Consider the following 6,000-nt stretch of genomic DNA (forward strand, 5'->3'; position numbering starts at 1 on the left):
TCAAAAAAATTTTTCTATAGAAAATTTTTTAAAATTTTTTTTCTATAGAAAATTTTTTCAAAATTTTATTTCAATAGAAAATTTGTCAAAATTTTATTTCGATTAAGAAAATTTTGTCAAAATTTTATTTCTATTAAGAAAATTTTGTCAAAATTTTATGTCTATTAATAATTATAATTTTATAATTTTATTTCTATAAAATTTATTTTCAAATTTGTGTTTCTATAGTAAATTCTATCAATTTGTTTATATAAAATTCTGTCTAAATTTATAGAAATAGAAAATGTTGTCAATATATTATTTCTATTATGAAAAGTTTGTCATTTTATTTCGATAGAAAATTTCATCATAGTTTTATTTATATAGAAAATTTTGTCAAAATTGTATGTCTATACACTAATAGAAAAATTACGTTTCACAATCGTGAACGGACGTTGTCAAAATGAAACGGAAACGTTCACAAAAAATCAAAACGGAATGTTCACAATTTCGTCCACGAGCGTTCACGATTTCATGAACGGCATTCGTTTTCCTTTGGCCATGAAAAGCCTTAAAATAGTCATACACAGAAAAAAATATCACCAAAATATTTCCAATTAAAATGTTAATTGAAGTTGAAAATTTTTTCAATTAATAAATTAATTGATACAATTAACTTTTTAATCATGATAGAAACATTAAGTTAATTAAGTCAATGATTGAAAATTTTAAAATTTTTAATTAAAAAATTAATTGATACAATTAACTTTTTAATCAAATTCGGACGAATAATTCAGTTAACAAAAGTGCTGATTTTTTTTTTAAATTTTTAATTAAAAATGTATTTCAAACAATCATTTGTTAATCCAAATAAAAACTCTAAGCCAATTCAGAGAGTAATTAAAAATATTTACCTTTTTTAATTAATAAATTAATTGAGTTTTGCAATCAACATCAATTAAATTTTTAATTGAATCAATTAAAAAATTAATTGAAATTTGCTGAAAAAATCAATTAATTTTTTAATCAAGAATTTTTTCTATGCCCAATTAAAACTGTGATTGATACTATCATTTTCGTGATTGAAGACATTTCAATTAAAAAATTAATTGGATCAATTAATTTGGTGATTGAATCAGAAAAACAATTTTTTGTGTGTAAGCGTAGGAAGCCCTCTGGGGAGGGGGCTTAGACCCCCCCAGAAAAATTTTAGCCCCCCCCAGAATTTGAAAACCTATTTACGATTTTCCATTTTTATAAAAAATAAACAAGCCCAGCCAAAAAAGCGTCGCCAAAAAAGTAATGAAAATTATCTTTTTGGATCCGGAAGTGGTGCAAAATTGGCGAAGAAGCGTTGAATTTAACATGGGCTTGTCATAGGACGGAAGTCCTCCATTTCAACAGACGTTGCACTGAATTTGCATCACTTCTTTAGGTGTGATCTGAATTCAATGTTTTGAATGTAAATTAAAAAATTCTGTTATATTTTGTCAAATAAATAATTTTTATAATTTTTAATGGATTCTAATGCTGGTCGGAAACGTTTCACCTCAAATATTTTCAAAAATTCACAAGTTTTTCAGATTGGATTCAGAATTTTTTTCGACAAAATTTAAATTATTTGTACCATTTTATGAATTCTTACTTCCTTTTTAAGGTATTTGAAACAAAAAAGTTAAAATTTCCCATTAAAAGTATGAAAATACCAAGTTAAAAAAATTGAATTTAAAGAACTTCCTGAGTAGTTAAAATAAAGAACATCATTGGGAGTACATCTTCTGGAAGTGCTTTTAAAGTTGTGTCTTTGGAAGAACTTCCAAATTTTTTTGCTGGGAAATGTGTGGAACTACTTTTACTTGCTTTATTATAAATTAATTTTCGAGTTATTTTGATGTCTAATTTTTTTTATTCATTTTTATGAAATAAAACATTAATTGAAATATAAATAAATGAAATATAAATTTTTAGCTAGGGGGGCTATAGCCCCCCCTAGGAAAATTGTCTAGCTACGCTAATGAAAATAGTCTTTAGACTACTTTATGGCAGCTCCCTCGGTGGTGCGACTAAGGCAACTGGTAACGCCTATGGTGCCGAAAACACATGTTCGAGTCACGCTAGCGGAAATATTTTTTTTAATTTTGTTTATAAATTCGTAACCATTACGTTCTCAGATCATGAACGCTGGTTGTTGTCTTGACAACGTATGGTGTCATTTTTACGTTGTCAGATTGACCCCATCTGTTCTCAGTTTGACAACACTTTCATGAACGGATCGTTTCGAAATGAGCACGCGGTTCATGATTTTTTCTTTGGGTCTAGAAAATTTAGCTAAGATGTTATTTCTATAAAAAATGTTTTAAAAAATTTTATTTCTATAGAAAAATCTGTGAAATTTTTTCTATAGAAAATTCTGTCTAAATTTTATTTCAATAGAAAAAAATTTTATATCTATAGAAAATTTTGCCAAAATTTTATTTCTATAGAAAATTTTGTAAATTTTTTCACTATGAGAAATTCTGTCTAAATTGTATATCTATAGAAAATTTTGCCAAAATGTTATTTCTATAGAAAATTTGGTCAAGTTTTTCACTATAGAAAATTCTTTCAAAATTTATTTCTATAGAAATTTTCGTCAAAGTTTTATTTCTATAGAAATGTTTGTCAAAATTGTATTTCTATAGAAAATTCTGTCAAAATTTTATTTCTATAGAAAATTTTGCCAACATTTTATTTCTATAGAAAATTTTGTCAATTTTTTTACTATAGAAAATTCTGTCAAAATGTTATTTCTATAGAAAATTTTCTCAAAATTATGTTTCTATATATATTGACATTATATATAGACTAGTATCTGTTAGTTACAGAGAAATATTTTGCAAAATCAACCAACCCAGCAAGAATTCTACCAATCTACCAAACTGTAAAAAAAACTACCATTTTGGTAGAATTCTACCAACAGCGGCAACAGTGTATGCTAATCATTTATCCTGGCGGATCACTTTCATAAACAAAAAAGGAAAAAAATTTCACCAAATTGGAAAAATAACCTTTTGGCTTAAAAGAGTACATTTTCGAAGCTGGTTTAGTACAATTTCATTCCTGGTTTATGCACGATATTGATACCATAGATATTGCGAGGTTTGGAGTTTCCAAAAAAAGATCTAAATTTCACATTTGATGCCAATTTAACTATATATTTAAATTTTAAGGCAATGTGGGTCATATGGTTAATAAATTAAATTATGATATAAATATCCATCACAATATGAGCAGATACCAACAGGCATCAGTATTTGTATTTTTAAAGAAATAAAGAAAGAAAAATAAAGAAATAAAGTCGGACAGTTGTGGACCAAAATTATTGATACCAATTCAAATCTTTCAAATTTGTTGCAAGCTATGTAAAGGTAAATATTCACATATGTATGAATTTGATTCTGTAAAATTCTGGCTTCTGGGGCCATGCATATCGGGGGAAAGATATATATGGGAGCTATTTCTAAATCTAAGCTGCTTTTGACCAAATTTGGAGCGCATAATAAGCTGTTAATTCTACTACCTCTGTTCTCCTAAATCGGAGAACAATTTTGGCGTCTGTAGTAATAAGAATGTAAATAAAATAATCGTCATAATTGGAAGTTGTGTTTCATTTACAGTCATACCTTACATTGTGGCAAAAATGTGAAGTGTTAAAAAAATTATATAGCCGGAGTTGAGCAAAATTTTTTCGACTCCGACTCCACAGCTCTAGTGGAAGTACTCCGTTTTCGAATCCCATACCGAAATAAATATTGACCTAATATTGAAGATTCTATAATTTTTTATAAAAAATTTAAAAGTTCGTTATCTTTGCCAAAAAAGTTGTTTCTTTAAATTTAGGACACGAATCTTTGACATGTGTGTCGATCTGTCGCTAAGAAAAATATTTTTGTATTAAAGAAATAATCCTAAAATTAATGAGATATAGAATAATTGAATTGAAGTTAAAAAAGCGTCAAAAATAAATTAAAACTTATTGTAAAGATTTTATTTCTTTGGTTTAAAGTTTTTTATACCCTCCACCATATGATGGGGGTATATTAACTTTGCCATTCCGTTTGTAACACATCAAAATATTGCTCTAAGACCCCATAAAGTATATATATTCTGGGTCGTGGTGAAATTCTGAGTCGATTGAAGCATGTCCGTCCGTCCATCCGTCGTTGAAATAACGCGAACTTCCAAACGAAACAAGCTATCGACTTGAAACTTGCCATAAGTAGTTGTTATTGACGTCGGAAGGATGGTATTGCAAATGGGCCATATCGGACCACTTTTACGTATAGCCCCCATATAAACCAACCCCTAGATTTGGCTTGCTGAGCTTCTTGGAGGAGCAAAATTCATCCGATCCGCTTAATATTTGGTATGTGGTGTTAATATATGGTTTATAACAACCACCCAAAAATTGGTCCAAATCGGTCCATAAATATATATAGCCCCCATATAAACCGATCCTCAGATTTGACCTCCGGAGCCTCCTGGTGGAGCAAAATTTTATTTCTATAGAAAATTTTGTCAAAATTTATATCTATAGAAAATTTGGCCAAAATTTTATTTCTATAGAAAATTTTGTCAAAATCGCATTTCTATAGAAAATTTTGGCAAAATTTTATTTTTATATGGCTTATAACAACCACGCAAAAATTGGTCCAAATCGGTCTATAAATATATATAGCCCCCATATAAACCGATCCCCAGATTTGACCTCCGGAGCCTCTTGGAGGAGCAAAATTCATCCGATCCGGTTGAAATTTGGTATGTGTTGTTAGTATATGGTATCTAATAACCAAATTCAAAAATTGGTCCATATCGGTCCATAATTATATATAGCCCCCATATAAATCGATCCTCAGATTTGACCTCCGGAACCTCTTGGAGGAGCAAAATTCATCCGATTCGGTTGAAATTTGGTACATTGCGCTAGTATATGGCCGCTAATAGCCATGCAAAAATTGGTCAATATCGGTCTATAGATATATATAGCCAATGGCCAATCACACAAAAATTGGCCATATCGCCAAACATAATCTACCAAAATTTTATTTCTATAGAAAATTTTGTCAAAATTTTGTTACTATAGAAAGTTTTGTCAAAATTTTATTTCTGTAGAATATTTGGTTAAAATTTTTTTTCTGTAGAAAATTTTATTTCTATAGTAAATTTTGTCAAAATTTTATTTCTATAGAAAATTTTATCAAAATTTTATTTGTATAGATAGTTTTGTCAAAATTTTATTTCTATAGAAAATTTAGTCAAAATTTTATTTCTATAGAAAATTATGTCAACATTTTATTTCTATAGACAATTTTGTCGAACTGAACGTCTTTAATCGGCCTTTTTTTGTTTAATATATCCCCCTTATATGGGAGTCAACATAGCGCTGATATAATTGCTCATTTTAATAACAGAAGTGAGCAATATTGTTATTGGTATGAAGGAAAACAGCACTACCTTTCGCGCATCTATACTGCATGAATTGGTTGCAATGACGTAAACGAATGATCATAAACTAGTTTGATTACTCGTTTACGTTATTGCCGCCGATACATGCAGTGTGGATGCACTGCCTACTTCATTGTATACCAAAAAGTGCAACTAAACTTTACTGCTGAAATATTTTTTGCTGGGCATGCCCGCCTTGCATACACAAGGTCGTGGGTTTGATTCCTGCTACGACCGAACACCAAAAAGTTTTTCAGCGGTGGATTATTCCACCTCAGTAATGCTGGTGACATTTCTGAGTGTTTCAAAGCTTCTCTAAGTGGTTTCACTGCAATGTGGAACGCCGTTCGGACTCGGCTATAAAAAGGAGGTCCCTCGTCATTGAGCTTAACATGGAATCGGGTGGCACTCAGTGATAAGAGATAAGTTAACCACTGTGTTATCACAGTGGACTGAATAGTCTAAGTGAGCCTGATACATCGGGCTGCCACATAACCTAACCTAACCTATCCCCCTTATGGACTAACTTACAATTTA

This window comes from Haematobia irritans, chromosome 3, assembly GCF_050003625.1.
Source record: "Haematobia irritans isolate KBUSLIRL chromosome 3, ASM5000362v1, whole genome shotgun sequence".
Lineage (NCBI taxonomy): Eukaryota > Metazoa > Arthropoda > Insecta > Diptera > Muscidae > Haematobia > Haematobia irritans.